The sequence below is a fragment of the Moschus berezovskii genome, chromosome 26, assembly GCF_049115385.1.
Source record: "Moschus berezovskii isolate FMDL1 chromosome 26, NW_MosBer_1.0, whole genome shotgun sequence".
Classification (NCBI taxonomy): Eukaryota; Metazoa; Chordata; class Mammalia; order Artiodactyla; family Moschidae; genus Moschus; species Moschus berezovskii.
This window is the reverse complement of record NC_142485.1, coordinates 24095213-24109804: the sequence shown is the minus strand read 5'-3', so window position 1 is coordinate 24109804 and position 14592 is coordinate 24095213.

Sequence of the window (14592 nt, the reverse complement as noted above, 5' to 3'; positions counted from 1 at the left end):
CTTTGGAGAAATGTCTCTTCAGGTTCCTTTCCCACTCTTTGATTGGGTTGTCTGCTTTTCTGGTATTGAGTTGTATAAGCTGCCTGTATATTTTGGAAATTAATCCTTTGTCAGTTGTTTCCTTTGCTATTATTTTCTCCCATTCTGAGAGTTGTCTTTTCACCTTGTTTCTAGTTTCCTTTGCTGTGCAAAAGCTTTTAAGTTTAATTTGGTCCCACTTGTTTATTTTTGCTTCTATTTCCATTACTCTAGTAGGTGGGTCATAGAGAATCTTGCTTTGATTTATGTCATCAAGTGCTCTGCCTATGTTCTCCCCTATGAGTTTAATAGTTTTTGGTCTTACACTTAGGTCTTTAATCCATTTTTAGTTTATCCTTGTGTATGGTGTTAGGAAGGGTTCTAATTTCATTCTTTTACATGTAGTTTTCCAGTTTTCTAGGCACCAATAAGTTGAAGAGGCTCTTTGCCCCATTGTGTATTCTTGCCTCCTAAGGTACCTATAGGTGCGTGGGTTTATCTCTGGGCTATTTGTTCCACTGGTATATATTTCTGGTTTTGTGCCAGTACCATATTGTCTTGATGACTGTAGCTTTGTAGTATAATTTGAAGTCAGGAAGTTTGATTTCTCCAGCTCCATTCTTCTTTCTCAACACTGCTGTTGCTGTTCAGGGTCTTTTGTGTTTCCATATGAATTGTGAAATTTTTGTTCTAGTTCCATGAAAAATACCATTGGTAATTTTACAGGGATTGCATGAATCTGTAGATTGCATTTTGTAGTATAGTTATTTTCACAATATTGATTCTTCCTACCCAGGAACATGGAATATATCTCCACCTGTTTGTATTGTTTTTGATTTCTTTTTCAGTGTCTTATACTTTTCTGTATACAGGTGTTTTTTCTCCTTAGGTAGGTTTATTTCTAGATGTTTTATTCTTTTTGTTTCAATGATAAATGATATTGATTCCTTAATTTCTATTTCTGATTTTTCATTGTTAGTATATAGGAGTGCAAGTGATTTCTGTGTATTGATCTTATACCCCGCAACTTTGCTGAATTCGCTGAATAGCTGTAGTAATTTTCTGATAGTTTCTTTTGGGTTTTCTATGTATATTATCATGTCATCTGCAAACAGTGAAAGTTTTACTTCTTTGCTGATCCAGATTCCTTTTATTTCTTTTCTTATTTAATTGATATAGTTCAGTTCAGTTCAGTTTAGTTGCTCAGTCGTGTCCGACTTTTTGCAACCCCATGAATCACAGCACGCCAGGCCTCCCTGTCCATCACCAACTCCTGGAGTTCACTCAAACTTACCTCCATCGAGTCGGTGATGCCATCCAGCCATCTCATTCTCTGTCATCCCCTTCGTTAGGACTTCCAAAACTATGTTGAATAATAGTGGTGAGAGTGGACACCCTTGTTTTGTTCCTGATCTTAGAGGGGAACATTTTAGTTTTTCACGATTGAGAATAATGTTTGCTGTGGGCTTTTCATATATGGCCTTTACTATGTTGAGATAGGTTCCTTGTATGCCTGTTTTTTGAAACGTTTTTTATCATAAATGGATGCTGAATGTTGTTGAAGGATTTTTCTGTATCAAATGAGATGATCATATGGTTTTTATCTTTAAATTTGTTGATATGGTGTATCATGTTGATTGATTTGCATATATTGAAGAATCCTTGCATCCCTGGAATAAACCCAACTTGATCATGGTGTATGAGTTTTTTTTAATGTGTTGTTGGATTCTATTTGCTAGAATTGGGTTGAGGATTTTTGTATCTATGTTCATCAGTGATATTGGCCTGTAATTTTCTTTTTTCATGTTGTCTTTTCCTGGTTTGGGTATGAGGGTGATTGTGGCCTTGTAGAATGAGTTTGGAAGTGTTCCTTCCTCTGCAATTTTTTGGAAGAGTTCAGAAAAATAGGCATCATCTCCTCTCTAAATGTTTGATAGAATCCCCCTGTGAAGTCATCAGGCCTTGGGCTTTTGTTTTTGGGGAGATCTTTGATCACTGTCAATTTCAGGTTTTGTAATTGGGTTGTTCATAATTTCTATTTCTTCCTGGTTCAGTCTTGGGAGGCTAATCTTTTCTAAATATCTGTCCATTTCCTCTAGGTTGTCAATTTTATTAGCATATAGTTGCTCATAATATTCTCTTATGATCCTTTGTATTTCTGTATTGTCTGATGTAACCTCTCCTTTTTCATTTCTAATTTTATAGATTTGAGTTTTCTCCCTTTTTTCCTTGATGAGTCTGGCTAGTGGTTTGTTAATTTTGTTTATCTTCTCAAAGAACCAGCTTTTAGTCTTATTAATCTTTGTTATTGTTTCCTTCATTTTTTTTCCATTTATTTATGCTCTGATTTTTATGATTATCTTCCTTCTGCTGACTTTGGGGTTTTTTTTAATTCTTCTTTTCAATCTGCTTTAGATGTAGTGTTAGGCTATCTATTCTATGTTTTTATTGTTTCTTGAAGTATGATTGTATTGCTATAAACCTCCCTCTTAGAACTGCTTTTGTTGAATCCCATATGATTTGGGTCCTTGTGTTTTCACTGTCATTTGTTTCTAGGAATCTTTTGATTTCTTTTCTTATTTTTCAGTAACCTCTTTGTTATTTAGTAATGTATTATTTAATCTCCACAGTTTGTATTTTAGCTGTTGTTTTCTTATAGTTGATATCTATTCTCATAGCATTTTGGTCAGAGAAGATACTTGATACAATTTCAATGTTCTTAAATTTATTGAGGCTTGATTTGTGGCCCAAGCCACAATTTGAGGCTTGATTGTGGCCCAAGATGTGGTCTATCCTAGAGAATGTTCCATGTGCACTTGAGAAGAAAGTGTATTCTTCTGCATTTGGATGGAAAGTCCTGGCGATATCAATTAGGTCCATTTGGTCTAATGTTTCATTTAAGTTTCATGTTTCCTTATTGATTCTCTCTCTTCATGACTTGTCCACTGGTGAAAGAGGGGTGTTAAAGTCTGCTACAATTATGGTCTTGCTGTTGATTTATCCTCTTAATGCCTGTTATTGTTTGCCTTATGTATTGAGGTGCTCCTATGTTGGGTTACATTTACAATTGTTTTGTCTTCTTTTTGGATTGATTCCTTATCATTATGTAGTGTCCTTCTTTGTCTCTTATAATATTCTTTATTTTAAAGTGTACTTTGTCTGAAATAAGGATTTCCATTCCAGCTTTCTTTTGGTTTCCATTCACATGGAGTATCTTTTTCCTTTCTTTTCTTTCAATCTCTATGTGTCTTTAGATCTGAAGTGGGTCTCCTGTAGGCAGCATGTATGTGGGTCCTGTTTTTGTATCCATTCAGTCAGTCTGTATCTTTTGGTTGGTGCATTTAATCTGTTTACATTTAAAGTAATTATTGATACATATGTTCCTATTGGCATTTTCTTGATTGTTTTGGGTTTGTTGTGTAGGTCTTTCTTTTCTCTTGTGTTTACTGGCTATGAGAGTCCCTTTGGTATTTGTTGCAAGGCTGGTTTGGTGGTGCTGAATTCTCTTAACTTCAGCTTGTCTGTAAAGCTTTTGATTTCTCCATCAATTTTGAATGAGGTCTTTGCCAGGTTTAGTAACCGTGGTTGCAGGCTTTTCTCTTTCAGTACTTTAAATATATCCTGTCATTCCTTTCTGGCCTATAGAGTTTCTGCTGGAGGTTCAGTTCAGTTTCTCAGTCGTGTCCGACTCTTTGCGACCCCATGAACCGCAGCATGCCAGGCCTCCCTGTCCATCACCAACTCCCAGAGTCCAACCAAACCCATGTCCATTGAATCAATGATGCCATCCAACCATCTCATCCTCTGTCATCCCCTTCTCCTCCTGCCCTCAGTCTTTCCCAGCATCAGAGTCTTTTCCAATGAATCAGCTCTTCACAGTGGCCAAAGTACTGGAGTTTCAGCTTCAACAGCAGTCCTGACAATGAACACTCAGGAGTGATCTCCTTTACGACGGACTGGTTGGACCTCCTTGCAGTCCAAGGGACTCTCAAGAGTCTTCTCCAACACCACAGTTCAAAAGCATCAATTTTTCAGCACTCAGCTTTCTTCATAGTCCAACTCTCACATCCATACATGACTATTGGAAACCATAACTTGACTAGATGGACCTTTGTTGACAAAGTAATGTCTCTGCTTTTTAATATGCTGTCTAGGTCAGCCATAATTTTTCTTCCAAGGAGTAAGCACCCTTTTAATTTCATGGCTGCAATCACCATCTCCAGTGATTTTGGAACCCCCCCAAAAAATAAAGTCAGCCACTGTTTCCACTGTTTCCCAATCTATTTGCCATGAAGTGATGGGACCAGATGCCATGATCTTAGTTTTCTGAAAGGTGCACTTTAAGCCAACTTTTTCACTCTCCTCTTTCACATCCATCAAGAGGCTCTTTTGTTCTTCTTCACTTTCTGCCATAAGGGTGGTGTCATCTGCATATCTGAGGTTATTGATATTTCTCCCAGCAATCTTGATTCCAGCTTGTGCTTCCTCCACCCCAGCATTTCTCATGATGTCCTCTGCATATCATTTATTTTTTTTAATTAATTAATTTTTTTATTGGAGGCAAATTATTTTACAATATTATATTGGTTGGTTTTGCCATACATTGACATGAATTCGCCCCGGGTGTACATGAGTTCCCCCTCCTGAACCCCCCTCCCACCCCCATCCTCCCTTTATCCTCCCTCTGGGTCATCCCCGCATGCCAGCCCCGAGCATCCTATAACATGCATTGACCCTGAACTAGTGATTCGTTTCATATATGACAACATACGTGTTTCAATGCCATTCTCCCAAATCATCCCACCCTCACCCTCTCCCATAGAGTCCCAAAGACTGTTCTATACATCTGTGTCTCTTTTGCTGTCTCGTATACAGGGTTATCATTTGCATCTTTCTAAATTCCATATATATGCGTTAGTATACTGTATTAGTGTTTTTCTTTCTAGCTTACTTCATTCTGTATAATAGGCTCCAGTTTCATCCACCTCATTAGAACTGATTCAAATGTATTCTTTTTAATGGCTGAATAATACTCCATTGTGTATATGTACCAAAGCTTTCTTATCCATTCGTCTGCAGATGGACATCTAGGTTGCTTCCATGTCCTGGCTATTATAAACAGTGCTGCAATGAACATTGGAGTACATGTGTCTCTTTCAATTCTGGTTTCCTCAGTGTGTATGCCCAGGAGTGCGATTGCTGGATCATATGGCAGTTCTATTTCCAGTTTTTTGAGGAATCTCCACACTGTTCTCCATAGTGGCTGTACTAGTTTGCATTCCCACCAACAGTGTAAGAGGGTTCCTTTCTCTCCACACCCTCTCCAGCATTTATTGCATGTAGACTTTTGGATAGCAGCCATTCTGACTGGTGTGAAATGGTATCTCATTGTGGTTTTGATTGCATCTCTCTGATTATGAGGGATGTTGAGCATTTTTTCATGTGTTTGTTAGCCATCTTTATGTCTTCTTTGGAGAAATGTCTGTTTAGTTCTTTGGCCCATTTTTTGATTGGGTCATTTATTTTTCTGGAGTTGAGCTGCAGGAGCTGCTTGTATATTTTGGAGATTAATCCTTTATCAGTTGCTTCATTTGCTATTATTTTCTCCCATTCTGAAGGCTGTCTTTTCACCTTACTTATAGTTTCCTTTGCTGTGCAGAAGCTTTTGATTTTAATTAGGTCCCATTTGTTTATTTTTGCTTTTATTTCCAATATTCTGGGAGGTGGGTCATGGAGGATCCTGCTGTGATTTATGTCAGAGAGTGTTTTGCCTACGTTCTCCTCTAGGAGTTTTATAGTTTCTGGCCTTACATTTAGCTCTCTAATCCATTTTGAATTTATTTTTGTGTATGGTGTTAGGAAGTGTTCTAGTTTCATTCTTTTACAAGTGGCTGACCAGTTTTCCCAGCACCACTTGTTAAAGAGACTGTCTTTTCTCCATTTTATATTCTTGCCTCCTTTGTCAAAGATGAGGTGTCCATAGGTGCGTGGATTTATCTCTGGGCTTTCTATTTTGTTCCATTGATCTATATTTCTGTCTTTATGCCAGTACCATACTGTCTTGATGACTGTGGCTTTATAGTAGAGCCTGAAGTCCGGCAGGTTAATTCCCCCAGTTCCATTTTTCTTCCTCAAGATTGCTTTGGCTATTCGAGGTTTTTTGTATTTCCATACAAATTGTGAGATTATTTGTTCTAGTTCTGTGAAAAATATCGTTGGTAGCTTGATAGGGATTGCATTGAATGTATAAATTACTTTGGGTAGTATACTCATTTTTACAATATTTATTCTTCCAATCCATGAACATGGTATATTTCTCCATCTATTAGTGTCCTCTTTGATTGTTTTCAGTAGTGTTTTATAGTTTTCTATGTACAAGTCTTTTGTTTCCTTAGGTAGATATGTTCCTAAGTATTTAATTCTTTTCGTTGCAACAGTGAATGGAATAGTTTTCTTAATTTCTCTTTCTATTTTCTCATTATTAGTGTATAGGAATGCAAGGGATTTCTGTGTGTTGATTTTATATCCTGCAACCTTACTGTAATCATTGATTAGCTCTAGTAGTTTTCTGGTAGAGTCTCTAGGGTTTTCTGTGTAGAGGATCATGTCATCAGAGAACAGTGAAAGTTTTACTTCTTCTTTTCCAATTTGGATTCCTTTTATGTCTTTTTCTGCTCTGACTGCTGTAGCCAAAACTTCCAGAACTATGTTGAATAGTAGTGGCGAGAGTGGGCACCCTTGTCTTGTTCCTGACTTTAGGGGAAATGCTTTCAGTTTTTCACCATTGAGGATAATGTTTGCTGTGGGTTTGTCATATATAGCTTTTATTATGTTGAGGTATGTCCCTTCTATTCCCACTTTCTGGAGGGTTTTTATCATAAATGGATGTTGAATTTTGTCGAAGGCTTTCTCTGCATCTATTGAGATAATCATATGATTTTTATTTCTCAGTTTGTTAATGTGGTGTATTACGTTGATTGATTTGTGGATATTGAAGAATCCTTGCATTCCTGGGATAAAGCCCACTTGGTCATGATGTATGATCTTCTTAATGTGTTGTTGGATTCTGATTGCTAGAATTTTGTTAAGGATTTTTGCATCTATGTTCATCAGTGATATTGGCCTGTAGTTTTCTTTTTTTGTGGGGTCTTTACCAGGTTTTGGGATTAGGGTGATGGTGGCCTCATAGAATGAGTTTGGAAGTTTCCCTTCCTCAGCAATTTTCTGAAAGAGTTTAAGTAGAATAGGTGTTAGCTCTTCTCTAAATTTTTGGTAGAATTCGGCTGTGAAGCCGTCTGGACCTGGGCTTTTGTTTGCTGGAAGATTCTTGATTACAGCCTCTAGTTCCGTGCTTGTGATGGGTCTGTTCAGATTTTCTATTTCTTCCTGGTTCAGTTTTGGAAAGTTGTACTTTTCTAGGAATTTGTCCATTTCTTCCAGGTTATTCATTTTATTGCCATATAATTGCTGATAGTATTCTCTAATAATCTTTTGTATTTCTGTGTTGTCAGTTGTGATCTCTCCATTTTCATTTCTAATTTTATTGATTTGGTTCTTCTCCTTTGGTTTCTTGATAAGTCTGGCTAGTGGTTTGTCAATTTTATTTACCTTCTCAAAGAACCAGCTTTTGGCTTTGTTGATTTTTGATATGGTCTCTTTTGTTTCTTTTGCATTTATCTCTGCCCTAATTTTTGCGATTTCTTTCCTTCTACTGACCCTGGGGTTCTTCATTTCTTCCTTTTCTAGTTGCTTTAGATGTAGAGTTAGGTTATTTAGTTGACTTTTTTCTTGTTTCTTGATATGTGCCTGTATTGCTATGAACTTCCCCCTTAGCACTGCTTTTACAGTGTCCCAGAGGTTTTGGGTTGTTGTGTTTTCATTTTCATTCATTTCTATGCATATTTTGATTTCTCTTTTGATTTCTTCTATGATTTGTTCATTATTCAGCAGCGTGTTGTTCAGCCTCCATATGTTGGCATTTTTGATAGTTTTTCTCTTGTAATTGAGATCTAATCTTACTGCATTGTGGTCAGAAAAGATGCATGGAATGATTTCAGCTTTTTTGAATTTACCAAGGCTAGATTTATGGCCCAGGATGTGATCTCTCCTGGAAAAGGTTCCGTGTGCACTTGAGAAAAAGGTGAAATTCATTGTTTTGGGGTGAAATGTCCTATAGATATCTATTAGGTCTAACTGGTCTATTGTATCATTTAAAGTTTGTGTTTCCTTGTTAATTTTCTGTTTAGTTGATCTATCCATAGATGTAAGTGGGGTATTAAAATCTCCCACTATTATTGCATTATTGTTAATTTCCCCTTTCATACTTGTTAGTAATTGTCTTACATATTGTGGTGCTCCTATGTTGGGTGCATAAATATTTATAATTGTTATATCTTCATCTTGGATTGATCCTTTGATCATTATGTAGTTTCCTTCTTTGTCTCTTTTCACAGCCTTTGTTTTAAAGTCTATTTTATCTGATATGAGTATTGCTACTCCTGCTTTCTTTTGGTCTCTATTTGCATGGAATATCTTTTTCCAGCCCTTTACTTTCAGTCTGTATGTGTCCCTCGTTTTGAGGTGGGTCTCTTGCAGACAACATATATGGGGGTCTTGTTTTTGTATCCATTTAGCCAGCCTTTGTCTTTTGGTTGGGGCATTCAACCCATTTACGTTTAAGGTAATTACTGATAAGTACGATCCCGTAGCCATTTTCTTTATTGCCTTGGGTTCGAGTTTATACACCCTTTCTGTGTTTCCTGCCTAGAAAAGATCCTTTAGCATTTGTTGGAGAGCTGGTTTGGTGATGCTGAATTCCCTCAGCTTTTGCTTGTCTGTAAAGCTTTTGATTTCTCCTTCATATTTGAATGAGATCCTTGCTGGGTACAGTAGTCTGGGCTGTAGGTTATTTTCTTTCATCACTTTAAGTATGTCTTGCCATTCCCTCCTGGCCTGAATAGTTTCTGTTGAAAGATCGGCTGTTATCCTTATGGGAATCCCCTTGTGTGTTATTTGCTGTTTTTCCCTTGCTGCTTTTAATATTTGTTCTTTGTGTTTGATCTTTGTTAATTTGATTAATATGTGTCTTGGAGTATTTCGCCTTGGGTTTATCCTGTTGGGGACTCTCTGGGTTTCTTGGACTTGGGTGATTATTTCTTTTCCTATTTTAGGGAAATTTTCAACTATTATCTCAAGTATTCTTTCATGGTCTTTCTTTTTGTCTTCTTCTTCTGGGACTCCTATGATTCGAATGTTGGAGCGTTTAACATTGTCCCAGAGGTCTCTAATATTGTTCTCATTTCTTTTAATTTGTTTTTTCTTTTTTCCTCTCTGTTTCATTTATTTCTACAATTCTATCTTCTAGCTCGCTTATCCTGTCTTCTGCTTCTGTTATTCTACTGTTTGTTCCCTCCAGAGTGTTTCTGATCTCATCAATTGCATTATTCATTGTATATTGACTCTTTTTTATTTCCTCTAAGTCCTTCTTAAACCTTTCTTCCATCTTCTCAATCCTTTTCTCCAGGTTATTTATCTGTAACTCCATTTTGCTTTCAAGATTTTGAATCATTTTCACCACCAAAATTCGAAATTCTTTTTCATGTAGATTCCCTATATCTTCCTCTTTTGTTTGTGTTGGTGGGCATTTATCTTGTTCCTTTACTTGCTGGGTATTTCTCTGCCTCTTCATCTTGCTTATATTGCTTTGCTTGGGGTGGCCTTTCCCTCTTCTGGCCGTTTGTGGAGATCTCTTTATTATGTAGTTTCCTCTCTGTGTGTGGGGTTGGACAGGTGACTTGTCAAAGTTCCCTGGTTATGGAAGTTTGTGTCGGTGTTCTGGTGGGTGCAGCTGGATTTGTTCTCTCTGGAGTGCAATGAAGTGTCCAGTAATGAGTTATGAGATGCCAGTGGGTTTGGAGTGACTTTGGGCAGCCTGTATATTGAAGCTCAGGGCTAATTTCCTGTGTTACTGGAGAATTTGCGTGGTATGTCTTGCTCTGGAACTTGTTGACCCTTGGGTGGTGCTTGGTTTTAGTGTAGGTATGGAGACGTTTGATGAGCTCCTATCGATTAATGTTCCCTGGAGTCAGTAGTTCTCTGGTGTTCTCAGGATTCGGGCTTAAGCCTCTTGCCTCTGGTTTTTGGTCTTATTCTTGGAGTAGCCTCTAGACGTCTCTATCTGTCATTTCCAAGGTGGTTCCCTCTGTTTTAGCTTCTGTTTGCTGGTCTCTTCAGTGTCTAATTTCCGCCCTGATATTAGGGGGCAGGTGGACACTTTTTAAGGCTCAGTTGTTCAGTCCTGTTCTGGGAAGGGAGGAACGCTGCAGTCGAATATCTCTGGCGTCTGTGGGGAGTGCTCGCAGCGTCTCGGCCACACTGGGTTTGCTCCTGCTCACAGCGCGTGTGTTGTCCCAGTCTACACTGCACAGGCTCTAGGTTGCTCTGCCGGGAACTGTCCGAGGCTGGCACCAGGTTGTATGCACTTCCCAGGTCTGAGCGGCTCAAGTTCAGGTTCTCAGGTACTCCACAAAGGCGCAGACTTGGTTTTGCCTGCGTTGTGCCTTCCCTGGTCCGAGCAGCTCAGGGGACCAGGTGTTTGGCGAGCGCTGTCTCTGCGACTTATCTCCTCCCCAGTCCCCGCCACTCAGTTTTCTGGGTGTACAACCGGCGCACCTTCTCAGGGGGATATCGACCGGCCCGAGCCCAAGAAGTCCTGATTAGCAACAAGCCTGTCTGCAGTTTGTATCAGAAGCCTTTCTGGGGCCGCGGTTGCCCGCTCCGGCTCTGGCTGCGCTCCCTGCCTGTCTCGGCGGGGGATGGGGGATGGGCCAGCCACAGCCGGCTCTCTCTGCTCAGTTCTTTATTCTGTGAGCGGGGCTGGCCGAGTCGTAGGTTAGAGCTTTCCGCCTTTTCATGGGGAAGCTATCCCACAGTCTGCTTTGCTCTCCCCAGTTCTCTCAATTGTTCTCAAGGCATTCAAGCCCAGTCCTCTCTCTAAGCAGTTCAGCTGGCTCCTCCCTGCCCAGCCCCCGCTTGCTAATGGCGTATGCAGGCGTCTACGCTGCTTCTCCGCTGGGAGTTACCGTTTGGCGGGTAATCTGTGGGTTTTTAAAAAATCTTAAAAAAAAAAGAGGGTTATGTGGCCCTCTGAGCTTCCAAGGCTCGCCACAGATTCGCCAGTGAGAGTGTTTCCTGGTGTTTGGAAAGTTCTCTCTTTTTAAAGCCTCCCTTCCCGGGACGGAGCTCCGTCCTTACTTCTTTTGTCTCACTTTTTATCTTTTATGTTTTTTCCTACCTCCTTTCGAAGACAATGGGCTGCTTTTCTGGGTGCCTGACGTCCTCTGCCAGCATTCAGAAGTTGTTTTGTGGACTTTACTCTGAGTTCAAATGTTCTTTTGATGAATTTGTGGGGGAGAGAGTGGTCTCGCCGTCCTATTCCTCTGCCATCTTGTTCCTTCCCCTGCATATCATTTAAATAAGCAGGATGACAATATACAGCCTTGACGTACTCCTTTTCCTATTTGGAACCAGTCTGTTGTTCCATGTCCAGTTGATATGCTGTTAATCATATAGGTTTTCCCTTGGATGTTACTTGTTGCTTTTCTCTTCTGCTTTTAATATTCTTTCTTTGTACTTAATCTCTGTTAACTTGATTAATATGTGTCTTGATATGTTTCTCCTTGGATTTAACCTGTAAGGGACTCTCTGCATTTCTTGAGCTTATTTGAGTATTTCATCTCCCATGTTGGGGAAATTTTCAACCATAATTTCTTCAGAATTTTTCTCAGTGCCTTTCTTTTCTTCTTCTTCCTCTAGGACCACTATATTTAAATGATGGTACATAATATTGTCCCAAATGTCTCTGAAGCTATCCTCAATTCTCTTCATTCCATCCTTTTATTCTGCTCTGCAGCAGTTATTTCCACCATTCTATCCTCCAGCTCAGTCATGAGCGACTGAACTGAACTGATCCTCCAGCTCACCTATTCATTCCTCTGCTTCAGTTATTTCTGCTATTGGTTCCTTCTAGAGTATTTTTGATTTCAGTAATTGTGTTATTCAACTCTGTTTGCTTATTCTTTACTTCTTCTATGTCCTTGATGATTGTATTAACTGTGTTAAATGCTTCTTGCATTTTCTCCGTTCTATTTTCAAGTTTTCAGAACATCTTTACTATCATTATTCTGAATTCTCTTTCAGGGAGAGTATTTATTTCCTCTTCATTTATTTGGTTTTTTTAGTTTCTACCTTGCTCTTTCATTTGTGCTGTATTTCTGTCTTTTCATCTTTATTTTTTCTAACTTGCTCCCCTTGAAGTCTCCTTTTCCCAGGCTTTAGGGTTGTATTACTTCTTCCTTTTGAGTTTTGCCCTTGGAGGGAAATGTTGGTTGGGTGGTTTGTGCTGCTTTCTTGTTAGGGGTGACTTGTGCCTGTGTTCTAGTGGGAGGAGTTCAAGTAGGTAATTACAGAAATACTGGGACATATATACACACACTTCCACACATGCAGTTATAACCAACGTGTTCTAAAGAAAAGAGCACAGGAGATTGACTTGGTGAGCAAGGGAAACCAGAGGTGATATCAACCAATTGAAAGCAGAGTTAGCTAATGCTCAGTCTGGAAATCTGAGCATGAGCAAAGGGTCAGCTGGCGAATATAGCAGAGAGAGCTCAACAATTTAACTTACTTGGTGAAAGAAGGAAAAGTGAATGGGAAAAGGGAGAATGAAAAAAGAGAGAGAAAAGAAAGAAGAGAAGGGAGGGAACAGAGAAAAGGAGGGGGTGGAGAAGAGGACTAAGAGAGAAAAAAATAGAAAAGCAAAGATGAACAGAGGTATGTTGAAAAGATTTATGTATATTCAGGAATAGCTACAGCCAGTAAAGAACTGTAGGAAAAGCAGCTGAATATATTAGAAACAAAATAATCATCAAGAACAAAGACAAAAAAAAGTGAGAAAGAGAAAAAAAAATCTTAAAATGAATTTTTTTTCTTTCTTTTTTTGACAAAAAAACACAAGAAGAAAACTCCACAGCACCACAAAAGGCTAATATGGAGGTAGAAATATGTAAGGGGGATAAGCCATGTGATTTCTAAGAAAAAAATAAAAAGAAATCTTAAAGTGATTTTTTTTTTAACAAGGAAAACTCCACAACACCCTTAAAGGCTAATGCAATGGTAGAAACATGTTGGGGAATGAACAGTGTGATTTATAAGAAGAAAGAATCTTAAAATGATTTTTTTTTTTAATTTGTACAAAAAGGAAAGCAAAGAGGAAAACTCCACAGCACCACTAAAGGTTTAGTGTGAAGGAGGAGATACGTTGGGGGAACAAACAGTGTGATTTATAAAAGAAAAAATGAAAATAAAGAAAAAAGTTTAAAAAGGTTCTCAAGGTTGTAGCTCTTGGTTGTGGAGTCCGCCCCTGTGGATGGGGTTGGGTTAGTGTCTTGTGATGTTTTCCCGGTTGGGGGAGCTTGTGCCTGTGTTCTGGTTGATGGAGCTGAATCTCCTCTCTCTGAAGGGCAGTGCAGTATCCAGTAGTAGGTTTTGGAGTGTCTATGGGTTCAGTATGCCTTTAGGCAGTCGATCTAGCTTTTGTAGTGTTGGGCACATCTATATCCGCAGCTGCTTCAAAGTGGCCCTCTCAGTGTATCTGCAGTGCCGCCAGCCCTATACTTATCCCTGAGATCATTGCTGATGCTTCTGTTTCCTTGTCCCACCCTGCCCTGCTGGCCGAAACTTGCTAGGTAGGTGCTTGTGTGGATCCTTCTGCACCGCAGCGACTTGTGTGGCCTTCCCTCAGCCCCCTAAGCTCACCCTCTTTGTCGTGGGGCTTGTGTGCACTTGTTTTGGCTTCCCAGGCCTGGCCTTTGCTTCACAGAGCTTGGGTACGCTTCTCTTGGCTTCCCGGGTGTGCACTCTGCGTTGCCCTTTACGCTGGCTGTGTTTGCCTGTGACGTCACACTCGGCTACCTGGGCCCACCCTCTGTGCTGCAAGGGTTGTGTGTGCTGGCTGGGTTTGTATGCCACGCCACTCTCAGTTCCCCGAGCCCACCGTCTGTTTGGGTCCACGGTCCAGGAGCTGTTAGTGGACGAGAAGGGCAGCTTTCTCTGTTTACAGCCCTCCAAATCCCTGCTTTGCCTGGTTTTCCGAGACTTCGCAACTCCTCTTTGGGCCCTTATACTGCAAGGAGATCCAACCAGTCCATTCTAAAGGAGATCAATCCTGGATGTTCATTGGAAGGACTGATGCTAAAGCTGAAACTGCAATACTTTGGCCACCTCATGCGACGAGTTGACTCACTGGAAAAGACTCTGATTCTGGGAAAGGTTGGGGGCAGGAGGAGAGGGGGAAGACCGAGAATGAGATGGCTGGATGGCATCACCGACTCTGTGGGCATGAGTTTGAGTGTACTCCGGGGGTTGGTGATGGACAGGGAGGCCTGGCGTGCTGTGATTCATGGGGTCGCGAAGAGTCGGACACGACTGAGCGACTGAACTGAACTGAACTGAATGAGGGGTTTCCCTTTGCATGGGAACCCCTCCTGTTTCAGGGCTCATTCCCTCCCTTGGGGC